We start from the raw sequence: 20,591 nt of genomic DNA on the forward strand, positions 1-20,591 counted from the left end.
CCTGAGTACTCTTTCTACTTCCTGCCTTGTCTAGCTTTGCCTCGTTCTTCCTGTTTTCCTCTAAGAACTCTGCAAGACAAATACTTCTAAATTTACCTTGTAACTGACCTTATTTTACTCAGTATTACTCAGAATATACATCTGGAAAGTTTGGACAAAGAAGTCGTGATCAATGAGTTATACCAAATTTAAGGGCCATTATGGAAATACCCAGGCACCCAAGTAACTTGGCCTAGGAATTAGATTCTGGACTGTTTGGAGTTGAGATTTTTAGACCTGGCTTAGACACTGATGACAACTACCAAGGGATTTAATGCCCCTAAAATCTTTGTATCCTATCTGTAAAACTAAACTATCTTTCTTTTCTAGCTATATAAAACCTTGTTTCTCTAAGAAATATTTTTGCAGAAGCCTGATATGTAAAACATTTAACAGAACAACTGCTCTGGATACAGGAGAGGAGAGCAGGCTCTTGCCTGATGACCTTCCTTGCCTTCACATGGTCTTGCACCTTCCCTCATTCCCAGAGCAGCCTAGAAGCACCCACGTATATATCCATAAGGCTTCAGAGAGTCCTGTTGATGTCGCTGTTTGTACCTCAGTTTCCTCAGCTGTTGAATGGGAATAATAAATACCCCCACAACATAGGTTATAAGAATTTAGTAAGTTAATACAAAAAATGTCTTGGCATAAAGCCTGGACTAAAATATCCAGTAACTGTTAAACATCAGTATTATCATTACTGCCACTTGATTGTTAAGGTCTCCATCAGCCAGAAGCATTAGGAATCTGTGATCATGCAGATGGACCATAAACATGCACTCACATACCTATGTGTGCATGCTAAGTCACTTCAGTTATATCTGACTCTTTGCAACCCCATGGACTGTAGCCTGCCAGGCTGCTCTGTCCATAGGATTCTCCAGGCAAGAATACTGAAGTGAGTTGCCATGCCACCACCCAACCTCCAACCTCCACTCTTTTCAAGACACAGGAGAGATATGATGTTATTTCACAAGATGTATAAATTCTGTTTCTATTGAAAGTAGGTTTTATAAAACAATATTTCAATATTTCTTTCACTCCTTGATTCACTTGACAAACATTTACAAAGCTCCCATTTCATGTGCCAGGGTTGGTATTAGGGATATAAATAGAAGAGACAAGCAAAGAAAGAGAGAACTAACATTAACAATGCTAGTTGGGCTGTGTCCAATGGCTAGTGACCCACGCATTCATTCACCCAACAAATATTTATTGTGCAACTGCTATGAGCCAGGTAGCACGCTGAGGACACAGTGACAGTGAAGAAAAATCAGGACTCAGCCCTGTGGGGTTTTCATTTCTAAGGGGTGTGGATAGCAAGGGCTAGGAAATTACATGGAAAGAAAGAGCCATAAGGTGTGGGAGGTGGAGTGGAGGGAAGGAAAGGCAACCTGAGTGCAGAGAATAAGAGGACTTCAGCTGAGTTGGTTCAAGAGAGGAACAAGGGTGTAGCCCCGGATAAGTCAGGGCTAAAGGGAACAGTGTGTACAAAATTATTTATCCAAGGAATTTCCAAGAACACTACTGTTAGCTTCTATTAATTTGTTCCTAGAAGGACACATATTACTTTGGGGGGAAACTAACATTTTTATTTTAAATGAGCTCTTTTATAAACAATTATCGAAAGGACATTTGATACAAGAAATATGATTTTAATTAGAACCTAGCATTAGTCTTCTTTTCATGAGAAACTGGCTAAGGTCTTGTTTCACAGAAACTTTCATTCTGGGAACTTAGTTTAAAAAGAAAGTAAATAACTGCATTTAAGAGACACTGAGCATGACTTTCAGTACTGTGCCCAAGATTTATATTCAGGAAGGAGCTAGAGATTTGGAGAAGACCCAGATTTGAATCGTCGGTTTTTACTAATTGAAATTCCTCTCTCTGAACCTATTTCTTCTTTGGTGAAATGTGGAGCCTGACACCTACCACAGAATGAAAATATCACAAGAGATAACAGATGTGAAAGTGACCCATAGATGTTAAAGCATAGAAAAGCTATCTGTATATATTTTATTTTAACTTCCTTTGTTTTCCTTGCAGCAAGCATCGTAAGATCAGATTACTTTTATGACCCCTGATTGCTTTGTGTTAGGAAGGAAGAATCAGTATCTAACAATGGCATTGGAATTTTCTTGGGCTCACATGTCACCAAGCACTCTCCAATATGATCTGTCAGTGAAGCCCATTCAAGCAAAGAAACTTCTGAGGCTGATCCTAAAATACTACACAAGTAGGACAGTTAAAGACAGACGTTCATTAAGATTCTGAGCCAGAGTCCAGCTTCCAGGACTCTGCCATCTGCCCCCACACACACCATGCAACCTTGAGTTTATTCGTCACCATCTACAATATCAATTCTTTCCTTCTTTTTTTCCCATATAAATCCACCAAAAAACAACCTGTGTGTTCTTAGACTGGTTAAGGTCTCTATGATTTTTAGGGGTTTTATTGTTGTTGTTTTTTATCCATAAAAAGGACATGACAAAGGAAAACTACCCCACGAACTGTTTCAGGATTAAAGGCGATTATGCATTGTAAGGAAAAGGCAATGGCACCCCACTCCAGTACTCTTGCCTGGAAAATCCCATGGATGGAGAGCCTGGTAGGCTGCAGTCCATGGGGTCGCTAAGAGTCAGACACGACTGAGCGACTTCACTTTCACTTTTCCCTTTCAGGCACTGGAGAAGGAAATGGCAACCCACTCCAGTGTTCTTGCCTGGAGAATCCCGGGGATGGCGGAGCCTGGTGGGCTGCCATCTATGGGGTCGCACAGAGTCGGACACAACTGAAGCGACTTAGCAGCAGCAGCAGCAACATGCACTGTAATGATTTTACACAATTTGAGACTACTGTCAATACTCAAAGTGTTTGCTATCGTTACTATTACTTGTAGTATTTCCTTCCCTCCTTCCATCCCTCTCTTGCTTCCTTCTTCCCTGTTCTGTCACTAACTTGGCTCCCTCCTTCCCCTGCACTCCCCACTTCCTCCTGCCTTCCCCTGTCTGCCTGCCCTTACCCTGTGTGTCCTTGCCTCCCCTCACCCTGACAGCTTCCCCAGCCATGAGTCATGGGAGTTTGCTCCCACACTGGCTCCCAAAAGGCTGTCACTGGCAGGCTGGCAGGCTGCAGAGGAGACACAAGCCTGGGGCAGGAGACAACTGCTGCCAGGCTTGCATTTGCCAGATGGAGCCAGCCTGGAGCTTGACTTTAGGGACATTCTAGGATGTGAATAAGCATCTGTGGTGCCACCAGCCATTATTGTGGGGGACTGAAGGAGGACCAGAGTCCCTGAAGCCTGGGAAAAGAGAAATGCTGTATCACCTATCTTTGCTTAAAGGGGAGAATGATTGATTCTGGTCACTTTAAACCATTCTTTTAATATCTGAGAAACTCTCCACTAAGTCCTCTCTCCATCTGTAAGTGCCAGGGCCCTTGGCTGAGCCCTGAGCCTCTTCCCATCTCCTTCCACCCCTTATTTATCTCCCAGTTTGAATTTGGCATCACACTCTGACACTCGCTGACTTGTCCTCTCTCCTCTGTGGGACTCAGAGCTCCTAGAGCACAATCCTCTGTCCTATGACACTAAATTGTTTTAGTCTTGTGCATGTGGGTAAGGAGCACACTTGGAATCAGAGAGACGTAGGATTTAATACTATGTTTGCCAGTTTGTTCTTGTGACCTTGTACAGAGTGTTAAATTCTCTATTTGCTTATTTACTCATTCCATAAATATTCACTGAGCACCTACTATGTCCCAGGCACTGTGCCAGGTGTTGGAGACAGAGGACTAAAGGAGGAAGGCAGTCTTTGCCCTCAAGCAGCCCACAGTGAGGAAGACATATGCAACAGAAATCACAAGCAGTAAAAATAATACACTGGGATGAGTCCCACAAATGAAACATTGAGGAACTAAGCTAAACATAACTGGGTGAGAAGGGTGGTGTGATTAGTCACTCAATCATGTCTGACTCTTTGAGACCCCATGGAATGCAGTCCACCAGGCTTCTCTGTCCATGGGATTCTCCAGGCAAAAATACTGGTGTGGGTTGCCATGCCCTCCTCCAAGGGGATCTTCCCAACCCAGGGATCCAAGTCACGTCTCCCGCATTGCAGGTGGATTTTTCACCAGCTGAGACATCAGGCAAGCCCTGTTTTAATGAAGTGAACAGAGATGGCCTAGAGCAGCAGTTCTCAGCCTCAGCACTATTAACATTTTGGGCCCGATACATCCTTGTTGGGGTGGGGGTGAGGCTGACCTGAGCACTGTGGAATGCTTAAAAACAGCATCGGTGGCCTCTACCCACTAGATACCAGCGGCCATCTCTCACACTGTGACAACAAAAATGCCCCGAGACATTGCCAGTGTCCCCTGGGGAGTGGAGGAAAGGGACCAAAACTACTCCCAGTTGAGAACCTCGGCTTAGAGTATGAGTCACACAGACTTGAGTCTTTGAGTCTTTCTTCTACCATCTATTTGCCATGGTGACTTGGAATAGGTAACTAAGCTCAGTGAGTCTGTTTCCTTGTGCATGTAATGGAGAATTGCTGTGAGGAGTAACGTCTCTTAGTGCCATTATAAGGAAGAAATGAGGTTAACAGTTCACAGAAAGCTCTCAGTAACATAGCAGTTGCTGCTGCCGTCACTAACGTCGTGTGTGTGTCTCTCCGACTGGCCTCTGGCCCCTGGGGGACAGGAACTGGCTCACAACCCTGTCTGTGCCCCCAGCCCACAGGTCAGAAGCCAGGACTCCTGACAAACCTGGTGAACCTCTGAAACATAAATCTCACAGTCCCCCTCCCACCCACACACACAGGACAGAAAAGATAATCAACACCAACCCAGCGACTGGCTCTGATTGGACCCCAGGTAGTCCCAGTTCTCGATGATTTGGTATCTGGTCAGAATCAGGCTTTTTTAGTGAAGAAAGAGGTGGCTCCTCCCTGCCCTGCTAAGTGTAGTCTGTACACTTTGGAAAGCTCATTCCCTCATGGGGAGTGGTTGATGAAAGATAATATTGCCTCTGGTCTTCCTCTTCTCCCTCAAACAATTGAAGGGGCCTTTTCTTTTCCTGTTTGGCTGGTTTGAAGCCCCTGATATGTTTCTGCATGTCAGATCTTGCCTCTGCACAGGATTTGAGGCTCAGCCAGACTGGAAAGCATTTGTTTTCAGAATTCCATGCCAATCTGGGGTGAGCGGGCTGGCATCTTGTGGCCTCTCCAGCTCTTTCTGAGTGTTCCACAGAACTGAACTTGAGGGGAGGGACAAGGTCAAACTTTCTTCAGCTTCCTCATTCTTCCTCTTTGTTGGGGAATGTGTAATTGTAGGCACTCTGTGCAAACTTCACACCCATCCTCACCTCATCATCCTGAAACTCTTTACAGATCTAATCATCCAGGATGCATTCATCTTCATAGTGTTAGTCGCTCAGTCATGTCCAACTCTTTGCGACCCCATGGACTGTAGCCCGCCAGGCTCCTCTGTTCATGGGATTCTCCAGGCAAGAATACTGGAGTGGGTTGCCATGCCCTCTTCCAGGGGATCTTCCCAACCCAGGGATGGAACCCACATCTCCTGCATTGGCAGGAGGATTCTTTACCACTGAACCATCAGGGAGGCCCTCCTCCTTGACATAGATAAAAGCAAATCAAGAAGGGCATTTACAGAGTGAAGTAAGTCAGAAAGAGAAAAGCAAATATCATATATTAATGCATATATGGGGAATCTAGAAAAATAGCATAGATGATTCTATTTGCAAGGCAGGAATGAGATGCAGACATAGAGAATGGACAGGCGGACATGAAGAGGGGAGAAGGGAGTGAGGTGAATTGGGAGATTGGGATTATATACACTACCGTGTGTAAAATAGATAGCTAGCGGGAAGCTGCTGTATAACACAGAGAGCTCAGCTCGGTGCTCTGTGGTGACCTACAGGTGTGGGATGGGAGTGGAGGTGGCAGGGAGGTCCAAGAGGGAGGGGATAGATGTATACATATAGCTGATTCACTTTGTTGTACAGTAGAAATCAACACATTGTAAAGCAGTTATGCTCCAAGAAAAACAAGTGCATTTACCTTAGCAGTTTCATCCCCTAAGAAATTATTTCAAATGTGCTCTGAGGCCTTGCTTGTCCCTGTGCCTGGCAATGCTTGCTCAAGTCCTTCACAGCTTCCAGATCCTGTGTTGAAGCAATTTTGGCAAGAGAAAATAGGGCCTGATTGAAAAAAAACAGTGTTTTCCGAAAAACGATAATATACAAGATTCTATTCTGAGCACTGTGGTGGTTACAGTAATGAGTTCAGTCCAGTGCTCTGTGATGCCCTGTTATGGCTGCACAAAAGTGCTCAATGAATGTTCATTGGGTGAGGGCATGGCTCTCTCAAGGGGGAAGCGGGGATAAGAAGACGGATGTCTGTTGAACACCTGCCATGTACCAGGACCTTTCTGGGCACTCTTGGTCCGAAGGCAAACAAGAGACAATCCTGGAGACAAACTTAGACCTGGCAGAGACAGGTTGGTCCACAGCAAATGTAATCTCATTTGGTAAGTGCTAAGGCTGGAGAAGACTCGCGAGAGTCTCTTGGACAGCAAGGAGATCAAATCAGTCAATCCTAAAGGAAATCAACCCTGAATATTCATTGGAAAGGCTGATGCTGAAGCTGAAGCTCCAATACTTTGGCCACCTGATGCAAAGAGCCAACTCACTAGAAAAGACTCTGATGCTGGGTAAGACTGAGGGCAGCAGGAAGAGGGGGCAACAGAGGATGAGACAGTTGGATGGCATCATTGATTTAATGGATATGAGTTTCAGCAAACTCCAAGAGGTAGTAAAGGACAGAGAAGCCTGGCATGCTACAGTTCATAAGGTCACAAAGAGTCAGCCATGATCGAGTAACGAACAACAGCAAAGGAGAAGGCTATGAATACTGGAGGAGTGGTGCTCAGCCAAGCCTGAGGGTCAGAGAAACCTTCCTGGAGGAAATGATACCCAAACTGAGTCGTGAGAAATGAGAATGATAGATCAGAATAGATATTTTAGATGACAACCAGAGGCATGAGGGCTGGTGGGAAGTAAAGCAACTGGGCTTCACTAAAGTGTCAAGAAAAAGGCAGGCAGCAGCAGAGAATGAGACAGCAGGCAGAGTCAGGGACTGGGAAATGAAGGGCCCTCGTGGCGGACGTGCACACAAGCTGCCCAGATCCTGCTGCCCAGTCGAGAGCTCCTGCAGGGTCTGCCTCAGTTACAGAGAGCCATGGGGCCTGAGTCCCAGCCAGCAACTGAGGGAGGAGGCAGGAGCATTTTGGCCTACTGTGGGGTGACACTGAAGGGTAACATTCACTCCCGAGCTCCCTACCCGGTTGTTTCAGGTTTTGTCAGGCCTGCTTTGACTTCCTCCTCTGCCCACTCCTACATCCTCCCCTTTCTTTTCACAGGTATTGATCCTGTATCAACATCTCACACCCCAAATTTCATCCCCATGTCTGCTTCCAAGAAACACAGCCTGCTTTAGCCTACAATGACAAACTAGAGATTGGACAATATTCCACCACCATAGCATTCAAATATTTTTCCTTTGAAACACAGACAATCCAGGTAGAGGTTTACACAATTCTAACATTCTTCAATGTATATAGGATACCTAGTTCATAACTTGTGAAGAATTCCAAGAGAATTGGCTAGAAGTAGTTATAAATTCCTTCATTCCTTTCTCAATGTTAAGGTGGAAATCTTCCTCATCACCCATGCATGCATGCAAGCTAAGTCAATTCAGTCGTGTCCAACTCTTTGCAGCACAACCGTATGGACGATAGTCCAACAGGCTCCTCTGTCCATGGGATTCTCCAGGTAAGAATACTGGAGTGGACTGCCATTCCCCTCTTCAAAGGATCTTCCTGACCCAGGGATGGAACTTGCATCTCTTATGTCTCCTGCACTGAAAGACAGGTTCTTTACCACTAGGGCCACCTGGGAAGCCCTCATCACTCATATTTCCATGTAAAAGAACTTCATCTTGAAAACACTTCTGCCATCTTTCTTCCCACAGCCCTCCTTACAAGAGGAAAAGGGGATTTGTCTGACTGCTCAGTGTAGAAGAGATTCGAGATTCTGGGTACACCCTCACTTCTCCTGGGACAGGTTCTAGCAGAAAGGGGACTGCTATCAATCTGTGCCCGATGCCATGCAGGAAGCTTGGGGCCAGTTCTGTACCTGCTGGAAAGCCTTTGGTGGCCCTGTCCTGCCAGGCACTGGTGAGACACATCAGCACACGCATTTGACTCCACAGCTAAGGAGCACGCCCCACCCAGCTTCAATCAGTAATAATGCTGACATCTCAATCTTCATCTTCCTGACAGTTTTCAGCTCAGACAGGGAAGAGGGATGCTATTTTCCAAGCTCTCTAAAATACTCCAACACTCATAATCCAACAGTTTAAAATGTATTAGTTTCTTGGCACTCAAAGAATATCAGTAATTGCCAAGTAAAGTAAATAAATGATCAAATAAATGCATTTTAATCTGCCTAAAAGATACAATGCCACCAGGAAGAATTGTGATGGTATAAGTCAGTGGAGGGCTCCACCGGCACACACTAGGGATGATGGACAGAAGCTTCAATTTAAATTCTGCTTCCAATTGCATAATATTGCCTTAGTGGTGACCCACAGCATACTTACACAACGGACAAGCCAATGAAAACCTCAGAGTATTTTGTGTTAGGAATTTGGCCAAATATTCTGAGTGTGAGGACCACAGAACTTTCTAAAAAGGTTAAAGTGTCTTTTCCTCTAATGTATGTGAAAAAACAAGCAACAAATCAGATGAACATCTTTTTCCAATCAATGACTAAAAGGTAAACAGAGTGGTGGGCTTCCCTGGTGGCTCAGCAATAAAGAATCCACCTGCAATGCAGGAGACACAGGTTCAATCCCTGGGTTGGGAAGATTCCCTGGAGGATGAAATGGCAACCCACTCCAGTGTTCTTGCCTGGGAAATCCCATGGACAGAGGATGCCTGGCAGGCTACAGTCCATGTGATTGCAAAAGAATCGGACACAACTTAGCAACTAAACAACAACAAAGCATAGTGGTAGGGTATCAGCTTAAAGAGCGTAGGATGTGAAGTCCGTAGACCTTGTTACTGAGCCTAATTACCATCACAGACTCGCTAAAGGACCACACTCTAGTCATTTTTAACTCTCTCAGCTTCAGTTTCCATGCCTGTAAAATGGCCATGAGAGTACCTGACACGTTCTGCTCACAGGGTCTTATGAGAATCAAGCATGATGTTGTATTCTAAATCATACTAAAGGATAACATTTATTGGAAGCTGGGCGCTAAAAACAATGCTTTGGTCCTCACACTTTCAGTCCCTGCAAAACTGCCTTGTTTGTGCTACTTGACAGACTTCAGTCCAAAGTGGCCACTTGTTTAAAAGATGAAGAATGAAAAAAAATATGAAGAATTGAGAGTGAGAGGCAGGGGTTCTGTCACCACCACGACCCCAACTTTCCCAAACCCTACTCCCCGCGCCCCACCTTCTGCTTTCTCTCTCTCCCCTTCCTCTGCAGCTGTTCCACATTCTGTTTACATTCCAAAACTTCTTGAAACAGAACCCTGCCAAACAACACACAGTCCTCCTCAGAGCATGGTCCCATACCATGTTTTCAGGAACTGTAGGGATTTACAGGAGGAGTCAGCACGTGTGGAGGATGTTGGTGACTAGCAAGAGGCCATGATCTGGGGCCAAGGTCTCCAGGCATTTTAGGGAGGAGCAGTGGGTCTTAAGATGGATAACTGGAGGAGGGCTGCAGGCAGGGTGCTGGGCTATTGATGTTTCTGAGCAGAGAGGGGAAGGGACATGAGGCCAGCATCCTTCCAGGCTGGACATCCTGGAAAGCTTGGTTGGGGCACCTGGCAGCTAGAGTGGGCTTGAAGATCTTTGCAGGATGATACCTGTAGCCTTGTCACTAAATCTGACAGTTCCACAGGAGCACAGGATGACAGACCTTCCAGGCTGCAAAGTCCATTCTCACACCACATTCTCCATTTTTGCTGTAAGTCTATGTCTTCTATACCATTCTTTAATTTTTTAAAATGACTTCTTTTTTCCTTCAGGAATAATTTATTTTTTAAAGGATATTTTAAAAATCACTCTCTGTGGTAGAACCCTCTGGAACTCACCCTTTTCAGTGCTCCTCTTTCCAGGCATGAGGGAAGATTGTAATCCCAGCACCTCCCCCTCCTTCACTGCGTTGATGTGGGTGGAGCCTCCTGGTGGCTCTGGTCAAGGGACTGTGGAGGAATGATTCAAGCAGTCAATGAAACAAGTTTAACATATTGTTCTATTTATTAAAACACAAAACTATTCTATGTACTTTCTACATTTTCACATGCTCTCTAGTGAAAAGTGTTAGTCACTCAGTCACGTCCAACTCTTTGCGACCCTAAGGACCGTAGCCCATCAGGCTCCTCTGTCCATGGGACTCTCCAGACAAGAATACTGGAGTGGGTAGCCTATCCCTTTTCCAGGGAATCTTCCCGACACAAGAATCCTGCATTGCAGGCAGACTCTTTACCAACTGAGCTACCAGAGAGTTCTGCCTAAATAGTAGCAGTTCAGTAACATCTACCATACCTGCCTCTCTAAGTTGTTTTCCCCAGTCCACTGTGTGTTTGTCAAAGCATCCTGTTGGTTTTCTTTAGGACACATCACAATTTGTAATCACATCAGTGGGGAGTTTTGTTTGTTTTACCTGTTTATTCTTTTTCTCCTCTACTCACAAGTATATAAACGTCACAAGGCAGGGACAGAGTGTTTTGTGTTCACTGCTGTTCCCCCAACACCCAGTAGAGTTGTTGGGACAAAGTAGAGTTAGAAGTAGCAATGTAATAATAATAATCATAATAGCTACTATTTATTGAGCACTTACTATACATCAGGCATATATTTACACATTTTACACATACTAACTCATTTAAATGTTCTAATAACCATTTTGAGTAGCCATTAACATTGCTCTCATTTTACAGGTGAAGAAACTGAGACATAAGAGAGATTAAGAAATTTGACTAAGATCACACAGCTGGTAAGCGTCAGAGCTGAGATTCCATTCTTTCAGTTCAGTTCAGTTCAGTTCAGTTCAGTCGCTAAGTCGTGTCCGACTCTTTGCAACCCCATGAATTGCAGCACGCCAGGCCTCTCTGTCCATCACCAACTCCCGGAGTCTACCCAAACCCATGTCCATCGAGTCAGTTATCCCATCCAACCATCTCATCCTCTGTCGTCCCCTTCTCCTCCCGCCCCCAATCCTACCCAGCATTAGGGTCTTTTCCAATGAGTCAACCCTTCGCATGAGGTGGCCAAAGTATTGGAGTTTCAGCTTCAACATCAGTCTTTCCAATGAACACCCAGGACTCATCTCCTTTAGGATGGACTGTTTGGATCTCCTTGCAGTCCAAGGGACTCTCAAGAGTCTTCTCCAACACCACAGTTCAAAAGCATCAATTCTGCAGCGCTCAGCTTTCTTCACCGTCCAACTCTCACATCCATACATGACCACTGGAAAAACCATAGCCTTGACTAGACGGACTTTTGTTGGCAAAGTAATGTCTCTGCTTTTAAATATGCTATCTAGGTTGGCCATAACCTTCCTTCCAAGGAGTAAGCGTCTTTTAATTTCATGGCTGCAATCACCATCAGCAGTGATTTTGGAGCCCCCAAAAATAAAATCTGACACTGTTTCCACTGTTTCTCCATCTATTTCCCATGAAGTGATGGGACCAGATGCAAAGTCTGAGGCTGTAAAGAGCAATATTGCATAAGAACCTGGAATGTTAGGTCCATGAATCAAAGCAAATTGGAAGTGGTCAAACAGGAGATGGCAAGAGTGAATGTCGACATTCTAGGAATCAGCGAACTAAGATGGACTGGAATGGGTGAATTTAACTCAGATGACCATTATATCTACTACTGTGGGCAAGAATCCCTTAGAAGAAATGGAGTAGCCATCATGGTCAACAAAAGAGTCCAAAATGCAGTTGTTGCTAAGTCACTTCAGTCGTCTCCGACTCTGTGCGACCCCATAGTCGGCAGCCCACCAGGCTCTGCCGTCCCTGGGATTCTCCAGGCAAGAATACTGGAGTGGGTTGCCATTTCCTTCTCCAGTGCATGAAAGGGAAAAGTGAAAGTGAAGTCGCTCAGTCGCGTCCGACTCTTAGCGACCCCATGGACTATAGTCTACCAGGCTCCTCCGTCCATGGGATTTTCCAGGCAAGAGTACTGGAGTGGGGTGCCATTGCCTTCTCCGCCAAAATGCAGTACTTGGATGCAATCTCAAAAATGATAGAATGATCTCTGTTCGTTTCCAAGGCAAACCATTCAATATCATGGTAATCCAAGTCTATGCCCCGACCAGTAACGCCAAAGAAGCTGAAGTTGAACGAGTCTATGAAGACCTACAAGACCTTCTAGAACTAACACCCAAAAAAGATGTCCTTTTCATTATAGGGGACTGGAATGCAAAAGTAGGAAGTCAAGAAACACCTGGCGTAACAGGCAAGTTTGGCCTTGGAGTACAGAATGAAGCAGGGCAAAGGCTAATAGTTTTGCCACGAGAACGCACTGGTAATAGCAAACACCCTATTCCAACAACACAAGAGAAGACTCTACACGTGGACATCACCAGATGGTCAACACCAAAATCAGATTGATTATATTATTTGCAGCCAAAGATGGAGAAGCTCTACACAGTCAGCAAAAACAAGACCGGGAGCTGACTGTGGCTCGGATCATGAACTGCTTATTGCCAAATTCAGACTTAAACTGAAGAAAGTAGGGAAAAACACTAGATCATTCAGGTATGACCTAGATTAAATCCCTTATGAGTATACAGTGGAAGTGACAAATAGATTTAAGGGACTAGACCTGATAGACAGAGTGCCTGATGAACTATGGACAGAGGTTTGTGACATTGTACAGGAGACAGGGATCAAGAAAATCCCCATGGAAAAGAAATGCAAAAAAGCAAAATGGCTGTCTGAGGAGACCTTACAGATAGCTGGGAAGAGAAGAGAAGCGAAAAGCAAAGGAGAAAAGGAAAGATATTCCCATCTCAATGCAGAGTTCCAAAGAATAGCAAGGAGAGATAAGAAAGCCTTCCTCAGCGATCAGTGCAAAGAAATAGAGGAAAACAACAGATTGGGAAAGACTAGAGATCTCTTCAAGAAAATTAGAGATACCAAAGGAATATTTCATGCAAAGATAGGCTCGATAAAGGACAGAAATGGTATGGACCTAACAGAAGCAGAAGATATTAAGAAGAGGTGGCAAGAATACACAGAAGAACTGTACAAAAAAGATCTTCACGACCCAGATAATCACGATGGTGTGATCACTCACCTAGAGCCAGACATCCTGGAATGTGAAGTCAAGTGGGCCTTAGAAAGCATCACTACGAACAAAGCTAGTGGAGGTGATGGAATTCCAGTTGAGCTATTTCAAATCCTCAAAGGTGATGCTGTGAAAGTGCTGCACTCGATATGCCAGCAAATTTGGAAAACTCAGCAGTGGCCACAGGACTGGAAGAGGTCAGTTTTCGTTCCAATCTCAAAGAAAGGCAATGCCAAAGAATGCTCAAACTACTGCACAATTGCACTCATCTCACACGCTAGTAAAGTAATGCTCAAAATTCTCCAAGCCAGGCTTCAGCAATACGTGAACTGTGAAATTCCAGATGTTCAAGCTGGTTTTAGAAAAGGCAGAGGAACCAGAGATCAAATTGCCAACATCCGCTGGATCATCGAAAAAGCAAGAGAGTTCCAGAAAAACATCTATTTCTGCTTTATTGACTATGCCAAAACCTTTGACTGTGTGGATCACAATAAACTGTGGAAAATTCTGAGAGAGATGGGAATACCAGACCGTCTGACCTGTCTCTTGAGAAACCTGTATGCAGGTCAGGAAGCAACAGTTAGAACTGGGCATGGAACAACAAACTGGTTCTAAATAGGAAAAGGAGTACGTCAAGGCTGTATATTGTCACCCTGCTTATTTAACTTCTATGCACAGTACATCATGAGCAATGCTGGGCTAGAAGAAACACATGCTGGAATCAAAATTGCCGGGAGAAATATCAATAACCTTAGATATGCAGATGATACCTTATGGCAGAAAGTGAAGAAGAACTAAAGAGCCTCTTGATGAAGGTGAAAGAGGAGAGTGAAAAAGTTGGCTTAAAGCTTAGGGCACCACAAATATTTTATTTAATGATGAATGCATTCATCATATAGTTAACACGATAATGGTTTGTGGTATTCCTGATGTTCTTTTTTTTTTTTTCCTGATGTTCTTATATTCCAAGTACAAGTAGTGCAATTTGCCTTAGAATAAATGAGAGTGATTGGAGAAGGCAATGGCAACCCACTCCAGTACTCTTGCTTGGAAAATCCCATGGATGGAGGAACCTGGTGGGCTGCCGTCTATGGGGTCGCACAGAGTTGGAAACGACTGAAGCAACTTAGCAGAAGGAGCAGCAGCAGCAAATGAGAATGATTAGCCTAATCAATAGAGTGAGTATGTGCAAGGAGGTCGTACACGTTAAGAGGAGCAAGCAGCTGTTCTCCATTAAGAGGCAGTAACTCAAGCTTCATGAGACGAGTCTGGTGGCTGGGCTGCAGACAAGGAGAAGGGTGTGCTGGCAGAGACGTGGGAAGCTCACTGGGCTCCAGACCATGTTACCTGGAGGATGCTCCCTGCCAAACCCAGTCACAGTCAGAGCTCCGAGAAAGGAGTTTTGGGAGCAGCTGAGAACTGATTCCCCCAAGGACTATGCCAAGGAAGTAAGAGAAACCAGCCTCTAAGTCAGGCCAGGGAGATTTCTGTTCTGTTCTGACCTGGCCTTTAGAGGCAAGACCTTCCTGGAAGCCACACCTTACTGAGTCCTGTGAGGTGGATCCCAACAGCTGCCGATGTCAAGAAGAAAAATAATCACAGTATAAGGCAACGAAATCCATCATGTTCTTGCCATTTGACAGGTACTATGTGAGGCAGGGGCTTTAGATAAATTATCTCCTTTAATTCTCATAATAACTCTGGAGGTAACTTCAACCTTCATTTTTGTCAATAACTGTTTCTCAAGTCATTGCTTACGTTGAGGAAGTAAGTACAATTTTTAATTCTCTTCTACAGATGAGGAAAAAGAGACTTGAAAAAATTAAGTAACTTGTCCAAGTTAGATATTAGAACTTGAACTCAGGTCTACCCAGTGCCAAAATCGTCTGGGCAGATTTTAAGGGAAATCAATCCATATTTGATCTAAAATCAATCAATATTTATCTATAGATATATATATCCATGATGTATATATTACTGCTTTTATTTCTCTGGAAAAGCTTGACTACTGTACTGGAGTGGGTTGCCATTTCCTTCTCCAGGGGACCTTCCTGACCCAGGGATTGAAGCCGGGTGTCCTGCATTGCAGGCAGATTCTTTACCGTCTCAGCCACCAGGGAAGCCCAGAGATATATAAAATAATGAAATGATCAGATGAGCAGATAAAATCTGGAAAATTCTATATGAGAGGCAAAGAATTCAAACTGCCCAGATTCTTCTAGAAATCTAGCTCCTAATGTCACAATCGTCTCCACTTATGTGAAAAGCTGGTTTTCCTAATTTGGTTAGAAATTAATTAGAGATTAATGGTAGCTCTTCTCATTCTCTCCTCCCTCCAGGCCTGTTTTCCATCAATAAAATGACAACTGCAGAAATGAACAGGCAAGTCCACTGAAAGGTCAGGTCCTTCCTTTGCCCTCTCCTCTGCCCGCTGAGCTCAGTGTGGGGATGGGGGCTGGCAGTGGAGGTGCTGAAGAAAGAGCCCCTGTCTGGCAGCCAGAAATTCCGTGGGCGGGGCCCAAGGTCACCACTCACCAGCCCAGTCACCTGGGACAGACTTCTTTCACAGGCCCCGGCTTTAGTTTCCTCCTTACCACAACAGTAATGATAATGACTACTCTGCTGCTGCTGCTGCTGCTGCTAAGTCGCTTCAGTCGTGTCCAACTCTGTGCGACCCCATAGACGGCAGCCCACCAGGCTCCCCTGTCCCTGGGATTCTCCAGGCAAGAACACTGGAGTGGGTTGCCATTTCCTTCTCCAATGCATGAAAGTGAAAAGTGAAAGTGAAGTCACTCAGTCGTGTCCGACTCTTCGCGACCCCATGGACTGCAGCCTACCAGGCTTCTCCATCCATGGGATTTTCCAGGCAAGAGTACTGGAGTGGGGTGCCATCACCTTCTCCAAATGATTACTCTGAGGGTGACTGCAAAAATCAACATGAAATCCTATTTGTGACACTATTTCATGAAGAGCGGGTTTTTCTCTCTCAGAAAGCAGTCCGTGTGTTAGTCATTCCGTGGTGTTCGACTCTTTGTGACCCCATGGACTGTAGCTCACCAGGCTCCTCTGTATATGAAATTATCCAGGCAAGAATACTGGAGTGGATAGCCATTCCCTTCTCCAGGGGATCTTCCCGGCCCAGGGATTAAACCTACGTCTCTCGCATTGCAGGCAGATTCTTTAACATCTAAGCCACCAGGGAGTCCCTAGAAAGCAGTCTGGTTGTTGAGTAAATGTCAGCATATCAGAGCAGGGTCAGCTCCGGGTAGTGCTCTGGAGTCAGTTGGCCAGGATGGTTGATGGTCAGTGCTCATGTGCCTCATTGCTACTGATAGGGAGGGCATGAATGGTTGTAACAGCCCCTTCAGTGGCAGGCATTTCAAACTCCAAATACTTAGCCTCATGTTCTTTTCCTAACGGCCTCATCAGCTAGGTAGCCCAGGGAGGAAGAGGTTACACTCATGGCCACACACCTGGCTTGGCTGCAGCCACATCCAGATTTGAAATCCAGGGTCAGTCCCTCCCCAGCTCCAGGTAAGGTCAGCTGACAGAACTTAACCTAATGATTCAGGGGCCAGGAGAACAAAGTGACTTGGTCACAAATCCTCCTTCTAAAGCCAAAGCCCTCTCACCACGGAGGAGAATCTGGGAGACAGATGAATTCTGGAAAAAGAAATTAATTTGGGAAAAAAAAAAAAATAGAGAAAGTGCCAGCAAGATTCTAATCCAAGAATTGGGCTGACAGAAGAACTGAGAATCATTCATCAAATGTCTCCTGGAACTCAAACCTGATACATCGCCTTCCCTGTTATCTTAGGATTTGGGGGAAATGCAACAGATTTTCATATGACTAAGCTTGGTCACCAACTCACTCTGTGACATTAAACAAGTCATTTAGTATCCCTGAGTCCCAGTTTTCTCTTCTAGAAAAACCCAAAGTGGTACAAAATTAGTTTCCCAAACTTTAGACATTAGACTTTTGGAATCATGATTTTTGTCATCACACAGCTAATGTTTGCCATCTATTGTTCTCTGAAAGTGAAAAGGGAAAGTATTAGTCGCCCAGTCATATCCGATTCTTTGCCACCCCATGGACTGTAGCCCACCAGGCTTCTCTGTCCATACAAGAATTCTTCAAGCAAGAATACTGGGGTAGGTATATGTATTTATATGTTTTAAAAGGAAGGAAACATGCTATCACTTCATAAATGTAAAAACAGAGTCTTTTGCATTAATAATTTGCAATGAATACATAACTATTACAATTTTTAAAATTCTCACATGCCAGACTCCTGAAAGCATTCCTCATACTCCCTCTGGGGGTTGCTTGCCCCCAATCTGCCATCCTGCCAATGACAATTCTTGATCCCTTGCAGCACTGCTAACTCCCAGGGAAGCCTTCCTGAACCCCTGCATTAGGCTAGTTCCCTCTGCAAGTCCCTATGGAGTCATTCATTGTGCTTCTCTGTCATTCAAGGAAGTCTGCCTTCCCTGCTAAAAGGTGGTGGCCGAGGGTATTGGCTCTAATGCGCATTGCTACATGTATCAGCTTGGTCACCTTACTTAACAGTGTTACCTTACCTTATCTAAGACCCAGCTTCTTTAGCCTCAGAAGGAGGTTTATTTTTTCTTCAGTGAATGGAATCTGAGAAAGAAAAAAGTTAAAAATAATTTGGGTGAGAAAGGCAGAAGAGACTTAAGGTAGCCCAGAAGAGTTGAAATCTACCAACTGGAGGAGATAGGAGAATGCTTATATTATTCAATATAATCTACATTATTCAACATAATTCACTCCGATCACATTATTTGTTGCAACTATTATGACCATAACTGATAGTTATTTAGTGGTTACTATTGTGACAAGTACTTCTTCTGCGTGATTTCATCTAATTTCCACAACCACTATTATTACCACTTTTTGTTGTTGTTCAATTGCTTAGTGGTATCTGACTCTTTGCGACCCCATGGCTGGCAGCACACCAGGCTCCTCTGTCCTCTACTATCTTCCAGAGTTTGAATTGCCTTCTGCTCTTCCCCAGTAGCATAGTGGACACGTTATTCTCCCTTTACAGATGAAGAAATTAAGAGAGAGACTACGTGTGTGATCCAAGAACACAACCAGGAAGTGGTAGAACAGGGACTTGAACTTGAGTCTGCATGACTTGAGGCCCCATGCTCTCACCCCAGGTAGCACAGTTCCGGTACTAGGCACCACGGTCACTCCTCCTCCAGGCCCCAAGCTGACCACCTGCTCCCCTCCAGAGGCTGCTCGTCCTGTGATCAGCTGAATGTGATTGATTCCTGAGAGGACACAGCAGCATATGTCTTATCTCTTCTGTAACTGTCAGTTTCCTTCTGAGCTGTCCCTCTTCCTTTCTTTCCCTTTCTGATCCTTCCTACGAGCATCACCAGATTAAAGTTTGTGGCCCTCATCGTGTTACAGGAAGCCAGCAAGTGCCACTCCTTCGCCAAAAAGTGACAGTGGCTCTGAGTCTCTACCACAAAGCACCAGGGAATCTGGTGGCTTCTAAACAGAGTTCCATGGTGGGAACTCAAGGAGAGAGCATCTGAAAGGTTAGGTCAGCTTCATCTTTCTTACACAATTACTCCCTACATTGCATCAGTTGAACAAGGCTAAACGCAGGAAACTGCTAACAGAATGGCCCTGGGCAAAGAATGCAAAGACCCAGGCTTTCTTCTGGCTAGGCCACTAAGCAGGTATGTCTGGGCTGCAGTTCTCCTCATTGGCAATATGGAAATGACCAACCTGTTTTACAGCACTAGTTGGGGACCCAAGGAGAGACAGTGGACAATATTGTGCATGTGAAGTATGCATGAGGTGTACGGGTAAGCAAACCCATGTGAAGAATTATGATTAAAAGTAATGTCTCTCTCTCTAGCATTTGAAAAACCTCTTTTCCCTTTTTCCCTTCCATGGGTCCTGGGTCCCATTAATGCTGATCTCCTGTTCATGCCATTTTCATTTCATCTTCCCGGGTCCTCCAGATGCCATCTCCTCCCTCTGCATCAGTGCAAATTATAGGTCTTTGGGCCCTAAATCCAACTGACTGTTGTCTCTGATCCAACAACCTGGACTGCTGATTCGGCATGACCCAGAGTAGACACCAGCTTAAACAGACATGCCACCTCTGTGCTCCTTTATATTGTCTTGGCCCTCATCACCTCCCTGTTTCTTCCTTAGAGATTTCTGGCCATCCTGGGACAGGCAAAAGCTGATTGGGTCACCATCTCCATTATTCATCCTCTATGCTCACAAACTCTCAGGTGAGGCAACCACATGAAGGTGGCCCCATCCCTGAGAACTACTGCCCTCAGCTCTGCTCCAGGCCAGCCTACCACCTGCTGTAACTGCCCCACAAATTTCAGAAATTTAATGGACAAGCCAGGTCCTGGAGCAGCAGATCAAAGAGATAAATATTCTGATTAAAATATTCCTTATCAAGAGCCAAGATATTTGCATGATGCAAGACATACCTGCATGTGCCCTACTTCAGCCCAGAGCAAGAGGGTCAGAGCTTCCCTGATCCCACAGGGAATGGGAATTGTTGTCCGAGGCGGGAGCCATGGAACCGTAGCCTCCTCAGCAACAGCAAACTCAAGGGCATCAGATTCTTAGCTGTATTCAAAAGACCCTGAGCCAGGGCTCACCTGTCCCAGATGGACAGTGATTAAAAATTTAACAATAAATAAGTGCTTTAACCTGGAGGAGCTTAACTCTAGGTTTTGAAATTTAATTCTTTTCACCTCCTGCTACAAGTCTTTCCCACCTGCCCACCTTCTGGAAATTCAGACTGAAAATCTTCTGCAAAGCTAAATTCTTGGTGTTTTTAATTAATTAGTTAGTCTGGGAGATGGTGAAGGACAGGGAAGCCTGGTATGCTGCAGTCTGTGGGGTCACAGAGTCAGACGTGACTGAGTGATTAAACAGCAAGTTAGTCTGTGAGACATCAATAGGTGTGATCCTCACTTACAGAAATTAACACATGAAGAAAACTCCATTGGAGTGAAAACTCACATCACAAATGGTTGACTCTTTAAAGTGAGATCCCTATGTATGCTGAGGATATAATTTGAACTCCAAAAGTTTAGGCTCCTGGACTGAGAAGGCACCTCATGTATTTAAGGTACAAGCCCCT

General features: G+C 44.8%; 1 protein-coding gene across 3 annotated transcripts in view; it reads right to left on the reverse strand.

The window, feature by feature from the left end:
- The window catches only part of SH3TC2 (SH3 domain and tetratricopeptide repeats 2), a 364,632-nt gene that overhangs the window by 231,800 nt on the left and 112,241 nt on the right, over window positions 1–20,591 (reverse strand). For all 3 annotated transcript variants that reach the window (XR_014055499.1, XR_014055497.1, XR_014055496.1), the window contains 2 exons: window positions 18,016–18,079; window positions 10,227–10,337 (listed from right to left, as the gene is read on the reverse strand). The gene's annotated coding sequence lies outside the window, so the exon portion shown is untranslated. The remainder of the gene's footprint in view (window positions 1–10,226; window positions 10,338–18,015; window positions 18,080–20,591) is intronic.

This window comes from Giraffa tippelskirchi, chromosome 6, assembly GCF_054371585.1.
Source record: "Giraffa tippelskirchi isolate mGirTip1 chromosome 6, T2T-mGirTip1v1.2.pri, whole genome shotgun sequence".
NCBI classification, from domain to species: domain Eukaryota; kingdom Metazoa; phylum Chordata; class Mammalia; order Artiodactyla; family Giraffidae; genus Giraffa; species Giraffa tippelskirchi.